Source organism: Miscanthus floridulus, chromosome 17 (assembly GCF_019320115.1).
Source record: "Miscanthus floridulus cultivar M001 chromosome 17, ASM1932011v1, whole genome shotgun sequence".
Lineage (NCBI taxonomy): Eukaryota > Viridiplantae > Streptophyta > Magnoliopsida > Poales > Poaceae > Miscanthus > Miscanthus floridulus.
Genome location: NC_089596.1, coordinates 86,440,453 through 86,460,466, shown reverse-complemented (window position 1 = coordinate 86,460,466; position 20,014 = coordinate 86,440,453).

Genomic DNA, 20,014 nt, shown 5'->3' with positions numbered 1-20,014 from the left:
TCGTCGCCCGCACAAGGCCAGGGAGGCCGCGCCGCCACTCGTGTGAGGCTAGAGAGGGCTGCGCCGCCGTTGACGCGGTTGGTCGGAGAAGGACAATGACGAATCGACCATGGCGATGTGCTACGACAAAAATTGATACACAGCCGGAGGTTGAAGACGAGGGCAATTTGGACATTTTCCCTACCTTCTCTCTCCTCTAAATCAAGAAATAAATAAAATAATCGGCGTGGTGTGTCTGGACAAACAACCATGAATTTGCGATGTCTTTGGGCAAATTCTCTGTTTGGCGGTGTGTGCCAGCCAATTACATGTTTTTTCAGTGTCCCTCAGCAAAATTTGCCTATATATAATAGTGTCAGAACAAGCTCTACGTTGTCAAGAGGGTTTAGAATTTTGAGATGAATCAGGGAAAAGAAAAAATATGTTCATTGAATTTTATGATAATAGCTACCGAAAATAGTAGCTTTGCCCAAAAAACACTCGGCAAAGGATTTACCGAGTGTAACACTCGGCAAACAGCACACGGCATCTATAGTGCCGGCAAACGTCTCTTTGTCGAGTGTTTTTTTATCGGACACCCAGCAAATACTTTGCCAAGAGCTGAAACCGACGCTCGGCAAAAAAAAAGTAACATGATGGTGCGGAGACGATCACGGCGCGTTTGCCGAGTGCCCCAGCCCTGACACTCGGCAAATATGCCCTCGTTTGCCCAGTGTTTAGGCACTGACACTCAGTAAAAATGGCTGCTTTGTCGAGTGTTAAATCCCGGACACTCGCTAAACATGGCTGCTTTGCCGAGTGTCAAATCCTAGACACTCGGCAAAAACTGGCCCAAAATGTACAGATGTTGGCTTCTTTGCCGAGTGCCACAGGGAGACACTCGGCAAAGAAGACATTTTAGTCCCAGAATTTATAGATTTTGGCCACGTGTCCGCTTTGCCGAGTGTTTTTACCTTGGCACTCGGCAAAAGGCCGCTTTACCGAGTGTAACACTCGACAAAACGACCATATATTTCTAGTTTTTATGGTTTGGTCACGTATAACGTACCCCACTCAAATAAACATTACAGGCATCACATGTAGTTCACAATAAGCGTTCATATATGTAACACCCTAAAATTTGCATTCTTTTAAAATAGTTAAATTTGATTTATTTATGTTATTATGTGTGCATTCAAATATAGGAAAATAATAATTTTTGTGAAACTAAAATTAATCATAAGGATATATACATGTTGTTGCACTCGTGCTGTAGCATTGTATTTAATATGTTGAGTGGTTTTGATTTAAACTCAAAAGGATTAAAAAATCATTTGGAAATGAATTTGGAAAATTGATTTTGGAAAAAGAAAAATAAAATTCATTTCTCTCCCCTCCCTTCCTTGCTTTCAGCCTGCTGGCCCAACCCCCGCCGGCCCGCTCTCCTTTCTTCCCTCCCCTCCTCCCCCTCTCCGCTGTTAGGCCGACCCAGCCCGAGCCGGGTGAGGATGCACCGAGCCATTGCCATCCTTTTCTTCTCCTCTTGCTGACAGCCCAAACCCACCAGTCAGCGCCGCCTCCCACCTCCCGCCGAGTTCGGACGTGCGGCGTCGTGGCCATAATCACCCTGCTCCTCGCGACGTGGGAGCATCGCTCCATGCCCGCGCCTCTTTGAATAGGAGGACAGACCCCCCCCCCCCCCCGCTGCCCCCCTGCTACTCCGAACAGCAGAGACGCCCTCTCTCGAGTCCACAGCAACCGCCACAGCGCCACCGGATCCGCCACACCCGCTCCACCTTTCCCGTCGCCTCGCCACCGCAATTCGGCCGTCACCATGCTTCTCCGTGCCGTAAGGAAGTAGACGAGCCTTTTCATCCATTGCTTTTCACTGTGTTACTCTTACGCTCTCGCCGGACTTCGCAGAGCCGCACCGTCCGCCCCTCTGCATCGCCGTCGTCCCTGTGCCGTCTCCGCCTCCGTTCTTCGCCCGTGCTGAGCTCGTCATTGTCTCCTCTTTCTCTTGATGCTTTCGGTTCATGGAATCGTGGCCCATAGGCCTTGTTCCACGTGCGCCAGCGAGATCCTCGCAGCCGGCAATGGAGGTCCGCCGCGCCGGCACTATTCCCGGTTGGCAACTCCCTCTCTCTCCCTCCCAGATCTAATCCGAGCCGTTCATTTCAAATCCAACAGCCCAGAGAGGCCGATACCCCTTCGCCGTGGCAAAATTGATAAAGAGCCCCTCGGTTTTCAGCAAATTATGCCCGCCGTCCCTCAGTTGATTAAATCTGAATATCCTTTTTATTTATTTTAAATCCAAAAATAGTTCATACTAATTACAGAAATGCCACTGGATTTGTTTTGCTCATAAAAACTTCGTTTTAGCTCCGAATCGACCCGTTCAAATTGCGTTAGTTTCCTAATTGCATAATCTACGTGTTAGTACCACTTTTTACCATGTGTGCAACTTTTAAATTACATGGTTAGGTTTACTTAATTAATTTGCTATAGAAAATCTTGTTTAAATCATAACTTTCGCGTTTTAGCTCTGATTTTTGTGAACTTCGCGTTGACGTGATCGTAGTGAGACATAGATTCTTTTCACAAACATTTTAATTTGTTTTCTATACTACTGGTGTACTGTTCTAACTATAGGATTGTTTGCTTTGTATGAATGCCTTTAGAATGTTGTATGTTGCCGTGTTGGTCGCGTTCAAACGGTGAGGAGAACGTTGGTGACCAAGAGTTCTTTGACGATCAGCAGGACCAGCAAGAGTTTGTTAACTAAGGCAAGTATAGCATGGGATCTACCTTGATGCCTATTCACATTTATTAATTACTCATTTGCATGTGTCTAATTTTGATACACGTAAGGACATCCTAGTGTTTGATTATCATGTTCCTTGTTCTCCTATGGGTTATAGGCATATGGGTAGTTTGCTAGCGCTCAAAGTAACTATACATGATCTACAAAATGAAATAATGGTTCTATGGAACGAAAGGGTAAAATTGACTTTTAAACAACTGAATTATAGGGCGAAGGAGCAAATGACTTTCGATCATGATGCTCTCGGCCCTCCATAAGGACTTATCTGTCGGCAAAAGCTGGGACTGACAGTGCAACCGTGAGGGTCACATGGCTCTCACTTGAGCTCAGTAATAGGACCTTTTCTAGCTTGTTAGAGGTTACCTTTATGGCGCAAAAGGGGCTTGCCACGTTGGGTATAGGGCTACCTCTGTTCCTATGTGTATAGCCGCAATGGATATGTGCCATAGGAAAGGGGGGTTCCTACATCTACCTGCCGAGGAAACCTAGCGGCCCTAACTTGTTAGAGAAACCTATGAAATGGCTTCATAGTGTACCCTGCCCGCTCACCTTGGCAGTGATATGGGAGTAATTAAACCGGGCATATGGGAATCATGACTCGCGGTGAATGTGCACAACCTCTGCAGAGGGTTACAAACTATTATAACAGTCGTGCTCACGGTCACGAGCGGCCCAGAAAACTCACAAATAATTGGTTACTTATTGTTGTTCATTTATGATGTTATACGATGATAATATGATCTAAATGATTCAGATATCTGATTATGTGGGTTTAAATGGGAGCTTAAGCATGACTTGATAATAGTTGATGATAAAATCTTGACCTACTAAAAATGCTAACTGCAGTAAACCAGTGTCATCCTTTTTGAGCTTTCATAACCCCATGTTAACTTGTTAAGTACGGGAAGTACTTACGCTTGTTTACTTTCAATATTTGTATAAAAATCCTAGATGGGTAACAGATGACAACGTGTATGAGGAGTATCCTGAGGACTATTATGCTTGTGGTCAACCAGTTCACCGTCCCTGTGTTGGAGCTACCACGAGAGAGCTATCTTTTTACTTTCCACTGTGTTGTGTAAGACTATATGATGTTATTAATCGTGATGTAAGATACACCATGATGATACTTCTTATAATTTGTCAACTTATGTGTGACTGATCCCTAGGCACACATGAGTTTAGTGCATTCAATTTTATCCTTAAAATTAGATGTGACAATATAGATATATCGACAACACATAAATGCAAATAAACTTCAGAATTATAAGTAGGTTCATTCACAACCACAAATGCAAAAAAATCGTTGAGTGCAATGGTGTCCACTGAGTAGTCACTGAGTAGTCACAAGTAATCCACTAATGCAAATGCAAATAAAATCACAAGTAGTCATTGAGGAGGCCATGGTGTCCATTATGACCACGCTAGGTCATGAGGCTCATTCGATGCCGCTGATTGATTCTGCACAAAGGAAAAGAGATAAATCATTCTAGTTTCTAGTTTATTTCTAGTTTGTAAACTATAAATTATTCTAGTTTCTAGTTTCTAATTTATTTCTAGTTTCTAGTTTATTTCTAGTTCCTAGTGTCTAGGCATCTTTGTAAGATTAATTTTGCATAAACTAGAAATGGTGATTATAAGGTTGTGAAGTGACTCACAGTGCCTGAAATAGTATTTGGAGCAGGTTGAGAAGGAGGGACTGGCATCGGTGATGGAGGTTGATCAATTGTAGCGTAAACACCCCTCATATATTCAAACATCTGCAGCCGTTCTGCCTCCATCCTCTGCCACTCTGCCTCCGCCCTCTACCGCTCTGCCTCCATCTTCGCCTCTAGCTCCTCCTGGCACCTCGTTTCTTGTTCCAGCTAAGTATACAATATTTCATCCCAATGTTACAATGCAATGCAAAAGTATGTAAAAATCAATGAACAATAAATAAAATAGAAATAACCTAGAGTGCGTTCATCTAGAACCATGTAGAGTCCGGCCGTGGGCGTATCGTCGGGCTAGAACTCGTGCTTCGTGCTTGAATCTAGGAGAGAGAAGGAGTATTGGCCGTGTCGATTGTGCCGTCGCCAATCTAGAACCGGTCATGCTTCTTGCCTCCTCCTGTCCTCATGACCACTTCTCCATCAAGGTCATGGGTTCTCGGATCATACTCTGGGCCATGGACCGCCCTTGCCATCGATGTGTATCCATTGAGGTGGATGTGGACGGACTCGTTGCTATACGCCGAGGATGGGTCCTCTGGATTGTAGGCGACATCGGCCGTCACCTTGCCCTTGTGGGACAAAGCATATGCCATGAACTAGGAGTAAGGCTCACCACCATGTGCCGCCGACTGCAAAAAAAGCAATATGATTAGAAATTATGCAGAATTGAGCGTTGGAATAAAGAAATGAATTCGTGTACCCATCTAGCCATGTATTCTAAGAGGTTGAGGTTGCCTTGATGGTGTGTTGCACCCGGCATCAGCAAACGCCGCTCCCGGCAAGCGTTGTGATTCTCCTCCCACGTGGGGCCGCACCACCTGTCCACCATCCGGGGCCAGCACTGTAGATCGTAGGCGCACCACCATAGAGACACCTACATCATCAAGTACATGACATATAAGAAGATGAAATTAAGTGTAATTAATCTTAGAAAAAATAAGTATTAATGTTCTATATTTACCTTCAGATATTATTTTGGGGTCAGCCTCATGGTTCTTGCCGCACTTTTAGGGAGCCTCACTCTAAGAATTTCCGCGTGGTATTGGATCATGACCTAGATGCGCGCCTCGTAGTGCATGTCCTTGATGAGTTTCTTGGCGGCTTTGTCAGCCACTGCATCCGCCTTGGCCTCATATCCCTCCTCGCATCTAAAGAAATCCTACATATAGACGCGATGTATCCTGTATTGAGCAATGTAGTGCGAGAAAGACTTACCCAAAGCTCAGCCTTGACACGCTACGCCTTGTCGGCGAATACCCTGCCATCCTGATCAGGGGCGTCGAGGATAGCAGCATAGTGGGCCCATGTGTAGGTCGGCTCGATAGGTCCGCCGAACTGCACCAGGCCAGGGAACTTTTCCTTGATCGAAAGATCAAGGACGCTGTTCACATGGCGTGCATGATCACCCCCACCGACCTTCCTCCAACCCCTATCCAAGTGATTTAGATAAATTATTAGTTTCTATTGTAATTTTAAACATATTAAATAAAAAATTAGTGATAACATCTAAAGTTACTTGTTTCCATCTGGTCGAATCAGCGGGCGTCTCTCAAGAGGTATCGGTCACCTCAGGAGGGTCGAGGGACCTTACAACCACACACGCAGCGAAGTAGAGGAAGAGGTACCCCCTATCTCCTCCTCCACCCCTGCCTCCTCCTCTACCCCTACCTTCTCCACCTGTACCTCCTCCTCCTCAGAGGATGAGTGAGCAAAAGGTAACTTAGACGACGATGAAGGTACAGGCGACAGTGGCCTTGTCTTGCCTCCACCCTTCCCTCGACCCCTGGGTCTACCCCGAGATCTCTTCCCAAACCTCTCAGTTGCATCAGACCCTACAACTGCATTGGACCCTTTACGCGTCACTGTCACTTTTGAGTAAAGCGACATTATCCTCTTCATACCACCCACCATTGTTCAATCATCTACAATTAAAAAGAGTAAACCAATTAGCATAGATATTACATCAAAATAGATGCAAAATAAACAAAACAAACTTAGAAAAAAACATGGTATGACAAATAATAAATCAATTAGCATGGATCATACATGTATTAGAAATAATCATCATGATTGGGATTAGCTGGATCATAAGTCTCATCATCACTATCATGCATGTCGATATAATCATCCCTGTGCTCCGAAGGAGGAATGTCGTCATCACCGTCATTGCTTATATGTAATCGTTGAAGTAATTCTAAGACCTTCACATTCTAAACCTCGTCTCCGGCATCCTCGTCAGCACCACTTTCATTGTCTACTTTCATACCCTGAGCTTCGGTTAAGTCTATCTCAAAACTCCCTTTGAGTCCATCTTCTTGAAAGAACTCTCCATCATATGTGTTGGGGTCTATGTTGTAATCTTGATTGTTTGGGACAGGTAGTTTACCGTGTGGCGATACCTTATATACAACATCCCAACCCTTAAGACGGTCTACAATTTGGCACGGGTATGAGAGATAATAAACTTGCGTGGCCTGTTGAGCCATAATATAGACATCGTCTCCTGGTAAGATGGATGATTGTCGAATTTTGACTAGCCCAAGATTAGGGGTCCGTCTCACTAGTTTAGGATCAAACCAATGGCATTTGAATATAACGGGATTAAGAGGTTTGCAACCATGAAACATGAGTTTGTATATTTCTTCAATTCTTCCATAATACTCAACCCCATCTAAGCCTTGCATAAAAACTTTGGTATTTGTGGTTCTTCAATTGGGCCAACTCTGCTTGTGGCTTGTTGTGTGAAAGCGATATCCATTCACGTCATAACCGATAAATGACCTAACCCTATAGGCACAACCATCGGCAACCTATCTCAACTCGGCACTCATAGATGCATCGGTTTGTCCCTACAAGTTCAAGCAGGGTAGTTCGTTATATTAGTCACACGTACGAGCAACTTGTAATGTCAAACTAAGTATGAGCCAAATTGGACAGTACCTTCTGTTTGAACCAAGAAATGAAATCAGGCATTCCATTTTCCGCACCCTCTCTAAGAAGGGGAGACACCTAGCTAGGTTACGTGATATACGAACATCATACGGAAAGAGGAGTGTAGGATGTGTCACCTTGTTGTCCTACAAAGTGACGAGTCGAGGATGGTGGGGAATGATCTTTGCAATAGCCTCTCCTGCAACAAAGGAATATAATAGTGTCAATTGTAAATTTCGACAGCACCTCCCCTACACGGTGAGGTAACCAAAACTTGCAACAAACCAATGGCATGATGGCCGACAACCACATACACACCAAACCAATGGCACGATGGCCGACAACCACATACACAGCTTATGGGATTAAAAAACAAAATGCTTTCCTCAACAAAAACATGGGAGTAAATTAGAGAAGCGGGAAGCCTACCACACGACTGGTCCTTTGTGGGTGACTATGTATAGAGTAGACAGATCTGAATGCCTAAACCTAAAAACAAGGGAACGGAAGCCATGTGATGCAAGATTCATATATGAAACTTCGGCATGTGAAAACACAACTAAAGGATTATGATACATTTTTGTCTAGGTCCAGCTTTAACACAAATAAACAATAGCTAGCAGTAGCGTATCTAGGAACACTCACTAGTCTAGATTTCATATTCATTTTAAATAGGTTTAGGCACCCAATTGTACTTGATGCTTATATGAAAGAAATACCATATAGGACGTAAGAATTATACCCCTAATCAGGGACCCAAAGATGTATAAATCTATAAGCCCGTGTAAGATGGCCATGACACTTGTCACCTCACGACACTACCGCATGGCCTACCATCGTCGGTCTTTGTCATATATGCACTCTATAATGAGAGCATTCTAATGTATGCTCCGCTAATTTTGGAAACTTTGCAGAACATAGAGCTAACATGCTTGACATGTTACAAACACATGACTATGTTTCCATGAGGCAAATGCCTATGCCTCTGAATACAGGAATGGTCTATGTCGTATACCGCATCCTATAACGAGAGCTAACAAATGGTTTGCCAATTTTGGAAATTTTTTGGGACATAGAGCTAATGAGACTATCTAATGTAACCTTATTCATTCTCTCACACATCAAGGCAGGCAGAGATAAATGTCACGCCGCTATAGTTGACAACATTGTATTCCACTAGCATGCCATGCCAAGGTGTGGAGTAGAAGCTCTACCATCCATGCGACCATGCATGATGCATTCCATTTCCATTCCACAGACCACAGCAACACAAGAAAGGCAGGCACACACAAACTAGCATGGCAAGGCATTTAACCCGGATTTTGCACATTTTCATATAGCAATCAGTGTTGAAACTATCTAAGGTCGACAGAAATACATGAATCTAGGCAATAAAAATTCTTGGCATATACCTCTAAACTACAACTTTGGCAGCGTGGTGTGGGCGCTGGAGCCTACGTCGTCGACGTACGGGGGCCGGGGGCCGGGGGCGGGGCATCGGGGGCTGGGCACTGGGTGTGGGAGGCCTGGGGCGGTGTGGGAGTTTAGCACCGGGTGTGGGAAGCCAATGGCGGGCGCGGGCACGAGGCCGACGGCTAGAGGCCGGCGACGGGCGCGGGAGCCAGGCGGTGGTGGACGGGCGCTAGCGGCGGGGCGTGGGCTGGTGTGTGTGCGGGACTACGGGCGTGGCTGTGTGTGTGAGTGTGTGCGTGTGTGTGTGGCTGGGTGCGGGACTGGGGGTGGTTACGAGAGAGGTTTGCCGAGTGCCCACGATCTAGCACTCAGTAAATCCCTATTTTGTTTTTTTTTTCATTTTCAAACCCTAAACTACTGCATGTGTGTGGGGCTCGATGAAGTGGTTTGCCGAGTGTCCCAGGTCTGACACTCGGCAAACCCACCAGATCAAGGGCACTCGGCAAACTTTTTTTTTCATTTTCCTTCTTTTCCATAACGTGTTTTCCTCAATTTGTTCTGATATACTATGAAAATACCTTCTCAAATTCATTGAACAATATATATTTGATTTTTCTAGGAATATTATTCCATTATTTTATGCAGTTATAGCTCAAATTCAATTTATATCAATTAAAATTCTATAATTGCACTTAATAAATTAAAATTATCAAACGAATCCAAAAAATTACCAAAATTTCACGTGAAACAATCTTTGTTCTGTATTGCCTATACAAAAAGTTTTAAAGTCAAACCCCAATTCGACCGTCACTTTGATTCCAAATCTTACTGAATCCTTCTCAACGTTATGATTCTTCTTCTGAGATATTTCAGTTTGTAAACATCGTACGTGACCGATTATGTGAAACCTTCTCAATTTTTACCATGACTTCCACGTATGATATCATGAGATCTTGATAAATCTCATGATTTTTAGACTTCGTTTGCTTTTTTTTTAGAATTTAAAAACCATTCGGCCACACGTTCATGGTCGTGTTTCCTAAACAAGATGTTTAAAATTTCTTTTCATTTCTCAGGTAAGGCCTCACACTGGATTCAATAACATGAATATCATTTTTTTACTCATTTTATTCTATTACTTGAATCACTTGCAGTTAAAATTTGACTTATACCAAGAAATTCCTTGAAATGCAATAAATTAATTAAATATAGCAAACAGATCCAGAAATATACCAAATCTTAACATGGAGTACCACATGTTGTATGTGGATAGTAGAAAAAGTTTCAAGTCCAGAAGAGGAAAAAACTTATTATTTTATGCAGTTATAACCCAAAATTAATTTATATCAATTAAAATCCTATAATTGCACTTAATAAATTAAAATTATCAAACAGGTCCCCAAAATTACCAAAATTACACATGAATCAATCTATGTTCTCTATTGCCTATACAAAAAGTTTTAAAGTCAAACCCCAATTCGACCATCACTTTGACTCCAAATCTTACCGAATCCTTTTCAACGCTATGATTTTTCTTCTGAGATACTTCGGTTTGTAAATATCGTACATGACAGATTATGCGAAACCTTCTCAATTTTTTACCATAGCCTCCACGTATGATATCATGAGATCTTGACAAATCTCATGATTTTCAGACTTCGTTTGCTTTTTTTAGAATTTAAAAATCATTCGGTCACACGTTCATGGTCGTATTTCCTGAACAAGTTGTTCCAAATTTCTTTTAATTTCCTAGGTAAGGCCTCACACTTGACTCAATAACATGAATATCATTTTTCTACTAATTTTATTCTATTATTTGAATCACTTGTAGTTCAAATTAGACTTATACCAAAAAATTCCTAGAAATACAATAAATTAATTAAATATAGCAAACAGATCCAGAAATGTATCAAATCTTAACATGGAGTACCACATGTTGTATGTGGAGAGTAGAAAAAGTTTCAAGGTCATAAGAGAAAAAAAAACTTATTTATTTGCAGAGTGCCAAAAAACACTCGATAAACTTATTTCTTTGCCGAGTGCTAAAGAAAAACACTCGGCAAACTTACTTCTTTGCCGAGTGCCACTAACGGACACTCGGCAAACTCCTAATGGCCGGCACACTAACTGACAGATGTCCATGTGGCTGTTTTTTGCCGAGTGTCTCTATTTTGCCAGTGTTTTTTCCTGGTTTGCCGAGTGGTTTTTTTCAGCACTCGACAAAGAATTTGTTTATCGAGTGCCATTATTTTACCGAATGGTTTTTTTAGCACTCGGCAAACAACTTTTTTGCCGAGTGCCCGATGGAACGCACTCGGCAAATGTTTTTGCACTCGGCAAATCTGCTGTTAACGGTAGTGAATCTAATGATATTTATTTACTAAAAATTACAAGATTAATTGGGAAAAAGTATGCACCTTTGGATTTTATGAAATGGTCTAGATTTTAAATTTAGGCACATGTAATATTACATTTTGAAAGTGCATCTAGCCCTTTAGTGGGTTTTGGTTGATTGAATGACAACGTGATTAAAGGACTAACCCGTTTGCTAAGTGTGGACAGGTAATAGGTTATCTCAAAGGCACTTAATGAAAGCCAAAATGATGTGTTGTTGTATAAACAATCTAGTTCAAGCACAAGACAACAATGCAAATGAAATTCATGTGAAGGCTTATTTATTGTGGGATTTCCATGTATTATGTGAAAGCAAGCTTGTGATTATTAGTTAATGAGACATGAGGGATTGCATATGGAATGGTCTCATATTTGAAGCTTGCTAAATTAAAATGAAAAAGATAACAATACATATGAATGGATGATTCAACACAAGATGTGACTTGATGGCTTGAGATGGTGAAGATAGCAAGGAAAGGCTTCGAGGTACTAAGCAAGGGTGAAGGGCAAGCGACGGCTTGGCGGCCGAAGAACCTAGCTAGGGTGAAGAAGAAAGTACTTGCATTTAGTTGAGGTACTAATCAAGCTTAGATGGTCATATTGATGTGAAGGATCAAATCTATAATGAAGTATTTGATGGAAGTGACTTGATACATTTGGGATTATTCAAACTTGATGAATGGAATCAAGTCACATGCTCAAGATGGCTATGCTCAAGTGAAAAGATCAACATCAACATGTTAGCACCCTTACTTGATGAAGATTGGAAGGGACGGCATCAATTCAAAAGAACAACTCAAGTGGTACAAATTCATATTTCCGTTTGTCTTGAGTTTAATAGGTATGCCGTACTATTAAGAGGGATGCATCATGTTGATAGATAATGTTTCATAAGTGCTCAAGCCAACCCATGTGAGTTTTGAGTATTTGAGAGACAAATGAGCTAACTGATTTCTTGCTGGTCTGGCAATACCGGACGTGTCCGGTATTCATACCGGACGTGTCCGGTATTTGTCCAGCAGCTGTAAAATTGTCGTTCTCGGGTTGGTTCGTCGGGAGTTCCGAGATAGGTCGGGAGTTCCGACGGTCGGGAGTCCCGGCATGGGTCGGGAGTTCCGACGTGTCGCACTTCGACCGACTTGGAGGGTTCACTGTCCTGGTCATACCGGACGTGTCCGGTATTCATACCGGACGTGTCCGGTATGGATGACCAGATGCCAACGGCTAGTTTTCAAAAGCCGTGAGGGTCGGGAGTTCCGACGTGAGTCGGGAGTTCCGACGGTCGGGAGTTCCGACATGTGTCGGGAGTTCCGACACCTCACTAACTTTAACTCAGTTACATGTTTTTCAAAATTACTGAGGGTCGGGGGTTCCGACTTGAGTCGGGAGTTCCGACAGTCGGAAGTCCCGGCATTCTTCGGGAGTTCCGACGCCTCACAACATCACTGTAACTTAGTTACCGTTGGCACAGTGTGAGTCATACCGGACGTGTCCGGTATGCATACCGGACGTGTCCGGTATTGCAACGGCTATAAAACGGCTAGTTTTTCAAGGGGGCTATAAATACCCCCAAGCCTCCACCTTTGGAGGCTGCTGATTCTGCTGAGTAAGACACACGTTTTTGAGCCTTGCCAACCCTCTCTTAGTGAGTGTGTGATCCAAATTGCAAAATCAATTTGTGGGTTGATAAAGATTTGAAAAAGAGAGCAAGCCACCACTTGAGCACTTGTGCATATTGTCAATCTCGTGATTCGCATTTGTTACTCTTGGACTCTTCGGTCCTAGACGGCTAGGCGTCGCCGGAGAGCAACCGAGAGATTGTGGTTGCTTCGGAAAGTTTGTAACGGTCGATTCCGCCGCCTCGGAATCAAATTAGTGGAAGGAGGAAAAGGAGTTGGAAAAGACTCCGGCTAGAGTGACCTTCGTGGTACCCTCTAGGGCTGACCTTCGCTGGGTCGCCCGCAGCCCCCTCAACGGAGAGTAGGACTCGAACGAGTCCGAACTTCGGTAAAACAAATATCGTGTCTTAATTCGCATTTCATTTGATATTTGTGTTGCTCTAGCTGTGCTGCAGGTTCTCTGTGTATATTGTCATCTCCATTAGGTGCCTGCAGTTTGGTTTGAAGATAGAAATCGAAAGGAGCAAGTTCGGGGCTGATCTGCAGAAATCGTGTATACCGGACACGTCCGGTATTCATACCGGACACGTCCGGTATTTCCTGCCTGCACAGAAAATATTAATTCTCTGTTTTAACTTGGTGTTGCAGGGTTGTAGTTTCTAGATATATTCTTTATACCTTGTTTACTTTGTGACTAACTTGTGAGGGGAGGTAGTACTCTTAATTTGGAGTTTCCATTTTGGAAACTCCCCTTTCTAATTGTTTCCGCATTTAAAGGTGTTAATTTTCAGAAACGCCTATTCACCCCCCCTCTAGGCGGCATCCTAGGTCCTTTCAATTGGTACCAGAGCGGGGTTCTCACCTAAAGCTTCACCGCCGTGAGAAAAGGATGTCGACGCCTATCGAGTTGGAGCCGGTGCTTCTCCAAAATGATGGTTCAAACTTTCTACCTTGGTCAATACATGTACTCAATGCTTTTAGAGATATTAGTCCTCTTGTTGAGCATATTGTGGATGCAAGCATACCTCTTTCTATAGTTGATTGGAGCAACTACAAAAATTTGTCAAAAGAGGAAGAGATATGCGTGCAACTCAATGCTCAAGCTATTAATATTATTTTGAGTACATTGAGTGTAGAGGTTCAAGATGAGGCAATCTTCAATGGACAAACACCTCCGGAGAGTGCTCATCTCATTTGGACTAGACTTTTTGATTTGTATGGAAAATCCAAATGTGATGATGCACTTGAGGTCGAGTCAATGGAAAGTATGTCCATTGTGTCTTCATGCCGCAAAGAAGCCTCACAAGACCTCAAAAGCACCGAGCCGGAGCAAGAAGTGCAAGCAGTACATGACGTGCTGTCTGCCTGCACATACCGGACGTGTCCGGTATGCATACCGGACGTGTCCGGTATGGCCGAGGCAGCAGAACAGCAAGCATCTGTTTGCAGCGATGTTCAGGCCCGATGGCGACCAAGTGATGAGTCAACCTCAGTATCTCATGATACTCATCACTTGTGTCTCATGGCCAAGAAAAGCAAGAAGAAGAATAACAAGAAAGATCCAGAAAAGGAGAAAGCACAAGTAGATGATCAAGATAAGAGTGATGTTGAAGTTGAAGACAACTACAACCTTGATCATCTCAACCATAAAGACAAGTTCATCATCATGAAGATAGTTGAAAAGAATGATGAGCTTGAAGAAGAGATTGAGAAGCAAGAGCAATCGCTTCAAAATCAAGAAAAGTTTCTCATCTCCAAATTGCAAGAGCTAAAGGCAATAAATGAGAGGTATGAAAAATTGTCAATTGAGCATACTTTAGTTACTAACTCCTCTTCTAGTGTTTCACAACTAGAGAAGGAAAACTTTGAGCTCAAGGCAAGGCTAGATGAACTATCAAGCAAGTATAATGAGCTACAAGCAAATTATGTTAATCTAAAGTGCTCTCATGAGGAAGTAGTAGAATCAAGCATCATGCTTGAGGTGGCTCATGAGGTTGTGATTACATCGGTAAAATTCTCTCAATCTCTCACACATCCGCTCACTAGTACACCATCTCAAATAAATATTTCTTGTACTAATGAGTGTGCTCCTCAAGCAAGCCAATCTTCGATTGAGCTAAATCTTATAGAAAACATAGAGCTCAAAGAAGAAGTGCAAAGATTAAAGAAAGATGTGATTCGGTTGAAGGGTAAGGAGAAAGCACAACCTTCTCAAGATAACCGTGATAACATGGTGAAGAAGCTTGAGAAGGGTTCAAACCTTGCTTCCTCGAAAGCCCAACAAATGAATCACATCTCAAGCAAGGCCAACACAACCAAGAGCAAGAAACATAAAAAAAGGATGTGCTATGGTTGTGGATTGTATGGACATGAGTGGGCTATGTGTCCACACAAGAGTTGGGCCGACAAAGTTGAAGCCGCCAATCAAAAGGCTTCTACCAAGAAATGCCAAATGTACAAAGAAGCAAGAAAGGAAGCCCAAGTTGCAACTAGAAGATGCTATGGGTGCAATGAGATGGGCCACAAGGTTGATAGATGTCCATACAAGCAAAGCAAGCATAGAGCACACAAAGGCCGCATATGCTATGCTTGTAGAAGAAAGGGGCATCTAAGCTATGAATGCCCAAATGGTAAAACTCCTAAGCCAAACACATTTGTTTATAATGATACGCTTAGGAAGACCACAAATGGAGTTAGCACTAGTAAGGTGATGTGTTCACCACAAACTAATGCTAAAGCCATTTGGGTGCCTAAGCACTTATTGACTAACTCAAAAGGACCCAACAAGAGTTGGGTACCAAAGTGTGCTTAGGTTAATGTTGTAGGTACTTGGTGATGAGATGAAAGATTCGGGGTGGTTGAGCAAGCAAATTGACAATATTCACTCAATCTATCAACCAATTCTCATCATAATCTCTTATATGGTTGACCTGAAGATAATTCAATGAACATATCATATATTTCATCCTCACCATTGGTAACAAGTACCTAAACCTTGTAGGATAGCCACTTTGTTTGTTTCGTGTTCTATAGTTCACAAATAGGTACATTTGTGAAATAATGAAAGTGGCTAATTAATTTCACTTGAGATTTATCATATTTGCCATATGATGCTTTTATTAGCTCTCTAGAAGAGTAATTTATTTGTTGAGATGCAAGTATACAATAAATAAATATTACAGTTGAAACGAAGAATCACAAGCAGCAACTTAACTGGTTCTGTCTTTCACATATCGGACGTGTCCGGTATTACTATCGGACGTGTCCGGTATGGCCAGGGACAGAAAGTCAGTGTTTCTGTTCTGTGTATTCCGGACGTGTCCGGTACACTACCGGACGTGTCCGGTATTGCATGGACCAGAACACTAATTGTGTTGCAACTGAGTATTCGATCCATACATTTTTCATATATCCCTAACATACTCAGAAGCTTGTGTTTTATCAAATCTAAGTGGATTGTGAGCATCTCTTAAGCTCACTTTTAAATATGGCAATCTTATTTGGTTCATGGTCAAAATGAAAATTGGCTCTCAATTTCTTATCAGAATAAAAGTGCTCGTTGAAAGTCATTCAAAATACTTGAAGCACTTATTTAGGGGGAGCTAAATTTCTATTTTGCACCATTGTGGACTAACAAATTTATCTAGCACTCTTTGTAGTCCTTTGGATGAAAAATTGAATTTGTATCAAGCATGATTACTTGGCAATCAAGGTCAACATAAAGATTATCATGCCATGTGTCTTCTTAGTGGTATTCTTGTGGGCTCAAGGCAAAGGTATGTTTTTACATACATGTATTGTAAGTGCATCTAAGGCCCTTTATATGTTAGAATGTGCATTTGTGTGACATAGGAGAGAAGTTTTTCAAAACCCCTAACTAGCATGAGTAGGAAGTGTGAATTTGAAAAACTATTTGAATCTTGGTCTTTGTGACCTAGCCTTGCCATGTGATGATTATAGCTCTCCTTGATTGTTTGATCAGCTAATCACACATGACATGGCTCTCTTAAGTCCACAATCTACTTTGTCTCACTTTATCTCTCTCAAGCAAGCAAATTATTGATTATGCCATATATTTGGAAAAGAGAAAATAAATTGATGGCATTCGATAAGAAAAGTGATAGTACTCGGTTTGGATCAAGATCATACATCTTTTTGGACTGAGCAACAACTGAGAAAGGGTTTGGAAGAGTGAGAACACATTTTGGAATTACTTGGGCCAGCCCGCGTATACCGGACGTGTCCGGTATGCTACCGGACGTGTCCGGTATGAGCGGGACTATATAAACAGAGCGTACCCCTTCGGCCCAAACAGACTTGCCTCCTCCAAACCAACCAGCCGACGCCCTTCTTCTCACCTAGGGCGACCAAGGAATTCACCAAGGAAAAGAGAGAGAGGGAGATTGCATTGGAGAAGGCTTGGATCAAGGATTGATAGCCCGTGGACTTGGATTTCACATCGCATTCTCGTCTCTTCTCCAAAGGTACCCTAATCGCGGACCTCGTCCGATCTACATGGTTGAAGACTTGTTTTGAAATTCCTTCGGTCAATATGCTACATTAGTGATATAGAAGCAATGTCCAAAGTTTGGAATGGATCCGTGATGGTTAGAATCAAGGAACCCCGGTTAGGGTTGCTGGTCGCCCATACCGGACGTGTCCGGTATGCTACCGGACGTGTCCGGTATGGCCCAGCAGAGCAGACTCCCTGCTGTTCTCTGATTCAATCCTACCTAGAATTGTTTGTTAGGCTTAGTATCTTTTGTATCTACGTTTTGCAAACTTTTTGACAGTTGTTTGTCAAGATGATTGTAAAATCATGGATAAAAGATTCTTTGTCTAATTGCAATTCGAGATTAATTTTGGTCATTTATCTGAAATTTCTTGCAAATCTTTGGATACAGGACAGCAGTCATGAGTGGACGACAGGAGCCTAGGTCCAAGCACAGGCATGATCCAGCACTTGAAAAGTATAAGAAGGCAAGACAGGAGATGCATCCTGGATTCCAGCCAAGCAGCAGGAGGCCTACCAGGGCTGCCTCTAGTGCAGCTCCTCAGTATGTAGAGGGGTCAGGGAGCTCTTCTTCTGACACTAATTCTGATGCGTTCAGAGTGGAGTCTAGAGAAGATAAAAAGAGGAAGAGCACTCATAGAGGATCAGATGGTGACAGCTCAGATGAGGAGCAGGAGATTGAGGAGGAGGAGTCAGTTCCTCCAGTTCAGCACCAGCCTGGTCAGGGGATGCATTATGGTCTTCTTGAGACACGTCTGCCCAATGTGCCCTCCTATGTTCCCAGAGTTGACTACAGGGGAAAGGGTATGACCAGGAAGGCTAGAGATGAGCGAAGGGTTGATCCGAGGAGCTTACCTAAGGTTCAGTACGATCACCGCTTCCAGACAGCCTTTCACCTGGACTTCTACTCCAGTGTGATTCTCACCAGGAACCCTGTGATTGCCAGGTCTCAGTGGATTGACTGGCAGTACGTTACAGAGTTGCAGAAGGCCTCAGTTGATCATGCCATTGCCATTTGCCAGCGCACTGGGGTCTATGAGATCATGGAGTTCCAGCATGACTGGAACACAGAGGTAGTAGCTCAGTTCTATGCTACTCTATTTGTTGAGGAGGATGAGCGGCGTATGCACTGGATGCTTGAGGGCCAGTGGTACAGTGTTGACTATGATGTATTTGCCGCCCAGCTTGGTTTCTCTGAGGATGATCTCCAGAGGGACAGGATCCACACCGAGCAGGTGTTACCTCCTGAGCAGCTCGCATATATGTATCCTCCTGGTGGTCAGAGAGGAGCTGTTGGGAAGGTTCTAGGTCTTCACCCTACCTACAGGTACCTGGACAGGATGTTCAGGAAGACTATTGACTGCAAGGGTGGAGACAAGGGCACCGTTGCTGATTACTCCAGGAACCTACTCCACAGGATGGCACCTGATGCTCGGCCCTTCAGCGTGTTTGACTTTATTTGGTCCGAGATCAGGAGTGTCGGAGAGAGGCCCCTCAAGGGCTGTGGTTTTGCTCCTTATATCATGCATATGATTGAGCAGGTGACAGGGCACACATTTGAGTATGATAAGATTCACAAGGCCCTGAAGATTATTGCAGATCTGCCTGAGACCGGGTTACCTCCAGCTGGACCAGGAGGAGCAGCAGCAGCACCAGAGGCAGATGGACCTGAGAGTGGTGCACCAGCAGGAGCTTCACCTTCACCACGTGCACCTTCACGTTCTACTTCACGCCGTGGTAGTCCTCCTTCGCCTATCCGCAGGCTTTTCAGCTCCATATTTGGGATGTGCCGTGACATCCAGACTAGGCAGCAGAAGGAGAGGGAGGCTAGGAGGAAGGACACTCGGACTTTGAAGCAAATTGCTTCTAATCTTGAGCTTGATCCTCCTAGGTCTTCTCTATCAGATGAGGCAGCTAGTGAGCCTGAGACTGAGGAGCAGCAGCAGGCTAGATATGATAGAGAGTATGTTGAGTTCATACAGCGACAGCAGCAGCAGCAGGCACCTGAGCACCCTGACACTCTACCTCTTCAGGCTCGTGTGCCTACTCACTCTCAGCCACGTCCCAGCACTGCAGACGACTATGCTACAGATTGGTGGAGTGACCTGACAGGTGGTGGTGGCTTCTACGGGTCTGGTGGCTATGACGCGTCTGGTGCGGGTGGTTCTCGTCCAGCCGGTGTTGCACGCTCAGATGATGAGGATGCTGGTCGAGATGATGCTGATGATGAGTGATCTCAGCTTTCCGTGACAGCTTGTAGCCCCTTTGTCCTTTGTATGTCATTGTTGGACCTTTGTGGTGATAGATGACAAAGGGGGAGAGAGACTGATTAAAGCTTCAGGATAGTTTCATTTGCTTATCTTTGTACCTGAAGATATGTACTGCAGGCTGAGCTTCAGGATAGTTTCATTTGCTTATCTTTGTACCTGAAGATATGTACTGCAGGCTGTAGTTTGTTTTTGAGCTTCATTGATGTATCTTGGATTTGAGATAGATTGTATCATGTGAGAGATGAGACTTACTAATGCTTTATTCATGTATCTCTTGAGACATGATCTTTATCTATATATATCAGTGGTTTCTGGACTTGAGAAAATTTGTAATGAGTGCTATGTGTGAATTACATGTG